Here is an 8,790-nt window from a genome sequence, read left to right on the forward strand (position 1 = left end):
TCAGCACTCTCCACGACTCCCGGGCACCTGACACAGTCAGCAGATGGCGCCAGATGTTTTGTATGCAGGTATTCATGAAAGAAACCGTGGCCGGAGAGAATTTGCGCGAGATGGAAGGTCATCTCTCCGTGCCTCCGGTTCTTCCACGCCGCCAAGTCCGGGATAACTCGGTGTGCCCACCGTGTGTAGCGGCTTTCCGGTTCCAGCTGGTCCCACTGCCGCTGCCACTCGGCGATTGTATTAACTCGCTCCTCGATGCGCAGCTCCCGCAAACTCGCTCCCGTCGCCTGATGTCGCTGGTAACAACGAGCGTCCTCCGTCACCTGCAGCACGATGGGGATGACACTGGCAAGGACCGTTGCCACCTCGTTCCTCACCGTAACGAAGGAGCGGGCCACCGGCCGTGCGTAAAGTCCCTGCACCCGGTTCAGCTGCCTACGACACGCCCGAAGCTGGACCGCTTCATGCCAAATCGGCGCAGCGTAGCGGAGAGTAGAGTCCACCACCGATGACAGCAACCGTCGCTTCGCACACTTAGGACCGCCATGGTTACGAAGCAGCCTGGAGATGGCCTGCGCCACACGGAGCGCCTTCGACGTGGCCTGCTCAACGTGTGGCCTCCACGACAAGTGATCCTCAAGAATGACCCCGAGGTACTTGAGCGTGCGGGTCGGCATCTTCTCCACTCCGTCGATCGTTACTGGAACGCGGGTGCGTTCCCTCCGCATTGTGGAAACAATGACCAGCTCGGTCTTGGCCGGAGCAAGCTCCAGGTGGTGTTGCGCCATCCACGAGCTGATCATTCCAATCGCCGTTTCAGCTAAACGCGTCGCCGCCTCCGGTGTCGTCCCGCTCGCCAGCACCACGACGTCGTCGGCAAACCCGATCACCTCAGCGCCCTCAGGTAGCGCCAGCCGAAGCACGCCGTCGTACATGGCGTTCCACAGAGTCGGGCCCAGGATTGAGCCCTGTGGAACGCCCGCCGTGACCGTTCGCCGCACTGGTCCCTCGCTGGTTTCATACACCAGCCTCCTCTCAGAGAAGTAGCTGCGCAACATTCTCTGGAGGGCTACTGGAACTTGCAGCTTCTGCAGGGCAGCCGCGATCGCCTCCCAACTGGCGGAGTTGAAGGCATTCCTGACATCCAGTGCTGCCACCACCAGACATCGAGGATCCCGCTGGTTGGTGCGATGGAACGTCCTCGCGTGCTGCCCCCTCTCGATCACACGTTCGATGGCCTGTATTGTTGAACGGCCGCGCCGGAACCCATACTGTCTTGGCGACAGTCGCGGAGCATCGATGTCCTCCAAGTGCTCGTTCAGTCGATCCAGGATCACCCGCTCGAACCCCTTGGCGACTGCTCCCAGCATGAGCAGCGGACGATATGATGACGGGTCGCCCGGCTGCTTGCCCGGTTTCGCGATCAGCACAAGTCGAGCCTCCTTCCACGCCGCAGGAAACTCGCCTCGCTCGAGCAGCTGGTTGTACACGTCCACGAAGACCTCCGGGTGCTTCCGCATCGCTGCCTTCACCGCAGTGTTCGGGATGCCGTCCAACCCTGGCGCCTTGGACGACGCCATCCGCTCAGCCAGCAGCAGGACCTCCGAGCTCGTGACCGGCCTCAGAGCGACGTGTGAGGCGGTGCTCGCTTCGATGTCCGGCCACTCGAACGCTGGATGCTCCGGGAACAAGGCGTCGACGATCGGACCAAGAACAGCTCGGTCCGTTTCCGGTGGCGCCCGGCCGCGAAGCTTCGCTCGCACAACCTTGTACCCGAGACCGAACACCTCAGCCTCGACGCCGTCAATCAGCTCCTGAAGGCTGCTCTCCTTGCTGTTCTGGATACTGGCCTGCAGCAAACGACGGCAATCCTGCAGTCCGGCAGACGTCACAGCACGCTCCGACGGTTGAGCCCGACAATGGGCTGCCTCCGCTGCTTCGCACTCTTCCCTCAAGCGCTCGATGTCCGGAGACCACCAGTACACCTGGGGCTTGCGGTGGAAGGTAGCCCCGTGTACTCTCTCCATGGTCTCATCGCACGCCCGAGTGAGTCCGCCAACCAGCCCCTCCGGAGTGTCGACCTGTCCGAAGCGGCCGACTGTGAGGGCGATGTCGAAGCTCTTCCGGACGAACTGCATCGTCTTCCACCGAGTTCCGGCATGCCTGGCTGTCCCGTCACTGGCTGCTGCTTGGCTTTGGTGCTGCTGGCCACGTCGCTTGTTCCGTTGACCCGGAACCTCCACCTGAAACTCGATGTACACGTGATCGCTGCCGGAGAAGCGGTTAAGCACGCGCCATGAGTCCGGCCGCACAATGGATTGACTGGCGAAGGAGACGTCGATGACGCTTTCCCGTGCAACCCCGTTGCCCTTGAAGGTGGGCACGTTGCCACGGTTCAGCGTCTGCAGCGCCAGCTGCTCCACCACGCTTAGGAGCTCCTGCCCCTTCCGGGTAGTGCGCGCACTCCCCCACTCCTCGTTCCAGGCGTTGAAGTCCCCGGCCAGGACTGATGTTGTATGTCCCACCAGCGACACCTCCACCGCACCAAGAAACTCCTCGAAGTCTTCCGAACCACTGCTGGGCGACACGTAGCAGCTGGCGAAAGTGACTCCCGCTATCGTGGCAACCACCAATCCCGGGACGACGCTTCCCCACAGACGCTGGATGGGGTAAGCCCCCGTTGCGACGATCGCCACGCTCAACTCCTCATCAACAGCCCATCGCGGATCATCTCGAGGCGGCCGATACAGCTCACAGGCGAGCACCACCTGAACTCCCAACTCGCGGGCCGTCTGCATCAGCAGGTCCTGAGCTGTCCTGCTTCGCCCAAGGTTGATCTGCAGCACCTTTAGCGCCGGCACGTCAGATGACCGACCGGATGCGGGCCGCTGCACACGGCACAGCACACCTCCGCCGTGCAGCTCTTCGCCTGATGATCTGACTTCCCGCATCGAATGCAGCTGGCCGAGCGATCGACCTCGCTCGTGCACGCTGCCCGGACGTGTCCCATCTCCAGACACTTGTAGCAACGTTGCTGCCGCGTCTGCATTGGAGCCACCTTCCGGATCAGGCAGGACGTGTACTTGATTTTGACAAACTTCCCGTCCAGCTCCTCTGCCGCCTTCGTTGTCACCCGAGCTATCGCCACCTTCGTGCCGTCCCACGCTGGTCGCAGCCGAACCGAAGTCTCCTCCACGGTGTGCTGGCATAGCTCGGAGAGTGCTTTCGCCACGTGTGACTCCTCCGCTAAAGGGTCGACCGCGTCCATCCGGATGTCGACCGTGGGAGTCACCAGGCGTGCTGATGCCGGCAGTTCCGCCTTCGCGCACACTTCTTTAATGCACTGCAGCACCTCTGCAGCGTTCGCGCTCTCCTTCAGCTCCATGACAAGTCGGGAGCGTGTGGTGCGTCGTCCGACTCCGAGGGCCTCTGCATGCTTCTCCATCTCTGGAGCCCCACGCACAACCTGATAAACCTCGGTCCAGGTTTGTCCCTCAGCTGGAGCGATCTCAATTGCGTCCGGCTTGATTTTGCGCTGCCGTTGACGCCCTCCGCCTCGCCGTGTTGCAGGCTGGCTACGCCAGGCCTGTTGCCCCTGCTGTTGTTGGGGCTGCTGTGACGATGGTCCTGCAACCGCCTGTCGCTGGACCTTCGCCCGTTGTTGTTGCAGCTGCGGCCACTGCTGCTTCTGCTGCTGCTGCTGCTGCTGCATGCTCGCTGATTGACGTGCCGGCTTACGGCGCACCACCTCAGTCCAGGAGCCGCCATCCTGGTCCGGAGACGGCTCCACCATAGCCGTCACCGCAACCTGCTGTCGCTGCCGCTGCTGCTGCTGCCCACGCTGCTGCTCACTCTGCTGCTGCTCCATCCGACGCCGTGGCATTGGGGTCGGCGAATAAGCCACAGAGGCGCGTATCGGCTCGCCCAGCTGCTGCTGACCTCCGACCACCTGCAAAATGAGCTCATTAAGCGCGTCACGCTCGCGCCGATGAGCCTCACGATCCAGCCGTTGTGCCTCTCGAAGTGCGGCGATTTCCGCCGCCGCTATTTCCTCCCGACGTACAGCCGCCGAGAGTGCCACCTCCGCATCGCGACGAGCATTCGCTTCTGCTGACGCCATCTGGACCCGGAAGAGGGACAGCTCCTCCTGCAGCTTGGCGAGCATGGCCCGCAGCTCCTCGTTGGTGCGACGAAGCTCGCGCATCTCCTCGTCGCGTTGCGCTGCTGCACCGGTAGAGGTCGTCTCCTTGACGACCGGCATCGACGACTTAGTAAGCAGCACCCGCGGCTGCAATGAAGGACGATTCGTCGGCGCAACCCTCTCGTCCGTCGACAAGGTCCTCGACCGCAAAGACCTTGCACCGTCCATGATGCCTGGCTTCCCCAGGTGCCAAGCAAACCCTAATGAAAAAGAATCGACTTACTTGCCTTTCCGTTGATCGACTCCGGATTGATGGCAGCAAGTAGGTCTCGCCGAGACGAATCCAACGAGGTGTCGGACGTCCAAATCGGACCAGCGGTTCCGAAATGGTGCACGGTTGAAAATCTGGCGCACACACACACACACGCAAAACCCAGTTCCGGGGCCGTTCACTGGATCGCCCCCCCTGGTACGGCGAAAGCTGGCTCTCGCGAAGACGATTCCAGGGAGGTGTCGCACGTCCGGATCCGATGAAAACTGACGAAGTGGTGCACGTTTTGGCCACCGATTTTCACACACACACGGTCGAATATGTCCGGCACTCTGGCCACCGCACTATGGGCCCGATTGACCCGTCGAAGGCACGTATCGACGCGTCTTGCCGAGACGCTTCCAACGAAGTGCTGGCCGTCCCAATCGGTCCACTTTTCACGAAGTTGTGCAATAAAATGTTTTTCCGCACTAACACTACTGCACTCGCACACTAACACCACCAAACGGATTTTTCCAGATAGCAGAACTCAGCCGTTTATGGACCGATCCTGGCGATCCACGGATCGATCGACGCGCCCGGCCAAGCCCTATCCGATGGTGGGTAGATCGAGGGGGTGGTGGGAGGAAACTGGCCTCCAAAAACCCGGAAAACCCCCTTTTTTCCGCCTTTTCGCTGGTTTCCGGGCTGTTTCCGGTCCGATCGACTGCCGGAAAATTTTGGTCGATGCGTCCTCGTGTTCCGGTACTGATGGGACTCTCAAACTTACCAAAAATCAGCGTTTAACTCGTCTAAAAATTGATCTTCCGATCCGCTCAATGGATCGCCTCCGAAACAACGGCAACAGCTGCGTCTCGTCGGCGCATTTGCAACGAGGTGCCGGACTTCGAAATCGGACCAGCGGTTCCGAAACGGTGCACAAATGAAAATTCCGCTCGCACACACGCACACACAAAACCCAGTTCCGGGGTCGTTCACTGGATCGCCCCCCCTGGTACGGCAAGAGCTGGCTCTCGCGAAGACGATTCCAGGGAGGTGTCGCACGTCCGGATCCGACGAAAACTGACGGAGTGGTGCACGTTTTGGCCACCGATTTTCACACACACACGGTCAAAATGTCCGGCACTCTGGCCACCGCACTATGGGCCCGATTGACCCGTTGAAGGCACGTATCGACGCGTCTTACCGAGACGCGTCCAACGAAGTGCTAAACGTCGAAATCGGTCCACTTTTCACGAAGTTGTGCAATAAAAATGTTTTCGCACTAACACTAATGCACTCGCACACTAACACCACCAAAGGATTTTTCCAGATAGCAGAACTCAGCCGTTTATGGACCGATCCTGGCGATCCACGGATCGATCGACGCGCCCGGCCAAGCCCTATCCGATGGTGGTTGGATCGAGGGGGTGGTGGGAGGAAACTGGCCTCCAAAAACCCGAAAAACCCCCTTTTTTTTCGCCTTTTCGCTGGTTTCCGGGCTAATTCCGGTCCGATCGGCCTGCGGCCAATTTTCCCGGGTAAGTCCCGATGGGCCACTCCTGTTACGATGATTAAATCCGCGCCAGGTTGCAGGGTTGATTTTTGAAAAATCAAAAACCAGGCCGGAAAAAACTCCCTGGTTTTTGGGAGTAGCGGGGGGGGACTTGGCACACGGGTAGAGGACCCCAATCGAGGGCCGGATGCCAAAATCCAAGTGGCCAGGTGGCCAACCGACCGAGTTATTAAATTTCAAAAATTTAATAACTAATTAAATAATATTGGCCTTCCACTTTGCCAATTCTTCAAGATGTCGCCCCCGAAAACACGTGGTGGATTTTACACGCACTTTTTGAAACCGGAAACGCGATAAACCTCCAACTTTGGGCGCTAATATCTCCGTTGTTTTTCAACGCACAGAAACGGCAGACCACTTCATCGAATCGGGACGTTCTCACTCAACGTTTTACAATGTTTTTAAATCGATTCGCACACTTTTAGAGGGCAATACCAACCGGATACTAAAAAACACTAGTTTTTTGGGCACCACTTCCGGTGGCATACACACACACGCACAAACTTCACACCGTTGGATGCGTCTTTTCAATACGCGTCTTTTGATGTTTCACTTTTGAAAATCCGTCAAGAATTGACGAAGTTATTCACGAAAAACTGGTCCCCGGAAAATCCCATACAAATTGTATGGCGAGAACCGAAACCGGAAACGCGAAAAACCTCCAACTTTGGGCGCTAATATCTCCGTTATTTTTCAACGCTCAGAAACGGCAGACCACTTAAACGAAAGGTCTCGTTCGCGGTAATCACGTTCACATATTTTTAAACCGATTTATTACAGTTTAAGTGTCACTTTTGAGTCATAACCTCACTTTTTCACTTTTTCACCTGTAGTTTTGAGGTTATGTAACGCACACTCGGCACACACACTTCAATCGATGCGTCTTTGAAATACGCGTCTTTTGATGTTTCACTTTTGAAAATCCGTTAAGAATTGACGAAGTTATTCACGAAAAACTGGTCCCCGGAAGATCTCATACAAATCGTATGGCGAGAGTCAAAACCGGAAACGCGAAAAACCTCCAACTTTGGGCGCTTATATCTCCGTTGTTTTTCAACGCACAGAAACGGCAGACCACTTCATCGAATCGGGATAATCTCACCTAATGTTCTGCAATATTTTTTCAACCGATTCGCGCACTTTTAGAGGATAATACTAACCGGACACTAGAAAACACTGGTTTTCCCCTCCTGAGCGGGAGGGGGTGGATATGGGAGGGGCGGGGGGGTGACGATCCGGTGCTCCACTCCGAGACCTATCCACCGATACCCCGGACGTCCCTCTAGCCCGAGGGGTTACCGAGATATCCCACTTTAAAGGATTTGTCCGGAAGTTTGATAACTCGGTGTTGGAGTTCGATAACAGTTATCGAACTACTTATCAAACTTTTTCAATCCTCTATAGCTCCGGAACCACTTGTCCGATCCGGGCGTCCGACGGCTCCCCGGAAAGGAAATTTTGTCCTCTTTTGAAATATTTCAAGGTTGAAATATTTCATGAAATATTTCGTGAAATATTTCACGTTTTCCGTAAAAACGCTCGTAGCACTATGGTTCGAGTTGGGGGGGCTGGGGAATATCACTCCTAACAACACCAGCGCCACCTGTGGGTAAATCTCGAACTAATTCGCTTTAAACGCACTTTTTCGCAAATTCGCACGGGAGCGCTCGAAAAACACGTCCGTTCACTTCGGAGGTTTCGCTCAGACTACAGGGATAACTGGCTTGTGGCCGCCAAGCGTTCATAGCGACGTGGCTTTTTGATCCTTCGATGTCGGCTCTTCCTATCATTGTAAAGCAAAATTTACCAAGCGTAGGATTGTTCACCCTTTCAAGGGAACGTGAGCTGGGTTTAGACCGTCGTGAGACAGGTTAGTTTTACCCTACTGGTGTGCATTGTTTGTCGCTATCTTAACGGAATTCCTGTGCAGTACGAGAGGAACCACAGGTACGGACCACTGGCTCAATACTAGTTCGAACGGACTATGGTATGACGCTACGTCCGCTGGATTATGCCTGAACGCCTCTAAGGTCGTATCCAATCCGAGCTGATAGCGCTTCTTATACCCATTAGGTGGTCGTAAGCTAGCGGGCCTAACAACCCTCCGAGAACCGTCCGTGCTGTCCATTGGCACACTGGCGTCTCATCCCCGCTTACTACTAGGCCGCAAAGGGCGGGTTCGCGCTGCACGTGTTAGTACCATACATGTTGGGAACACCGGTGGACGAGCTTGCCGACTGTGGATATCACTAGTTTCGACACCTACGACCGCCCGCAAACGACGGGACTACAGGCTGGGAGCTTCAAGTTGTAGAGATGCGTTCGCATCGATCCTCTCAGGCGACCCATGCTTGGTGGTTAGTGCTTGCGCGTGCGCGCCCCGTGTGTGCTGGAATTGGCCAACCAGTGCACATTGGTGGTGCGTACCGTGACTTGCACCATGTGACGAGAGTGTTGAAGAACACTGTGTGGTGACTCTATGCCTATGTGATGGGGTGCTTGTAACACACGACCGAACCGACGGCTCGTTGGATGGTCACGACAGTGTGGTGCAGGTGCGCCCATGTGTAACGAATACATTGAGTGCCGTTGGAGGTTAGCGGTTGGTTGGTTGCATGCTACAACTTCGCGTTGTACATGGGCTGGCCGCTGCGCTTCCTTCGGGTTGCCACTTGATGTTGATAGGGTTGATGTATTGTGTTCGTTGACTTTTGGTTCATTCCAAAAGTCTTCGGACTTAGATAATTTTACAAGTGTCGGCGCTCTCGGACCGAAAATAAGAAGACAACTAAGAAGAAAAAGAGAAAGAAGCTAATAGTGGAA

Source organism: Anopheles funestus, assembly GCF_943734845.2.
Source record: "Anopheles funestus chromosome X unlocalized genomic scaffold, idAnoFuneDA-416_04 X_unloc_43, whole genome shotgun sequence".
NCBI lineage: Eukaryota > Metazoa > Arthropoda > Insecta > Diptera > Culicidae > Anopheles > Anopheles funestus.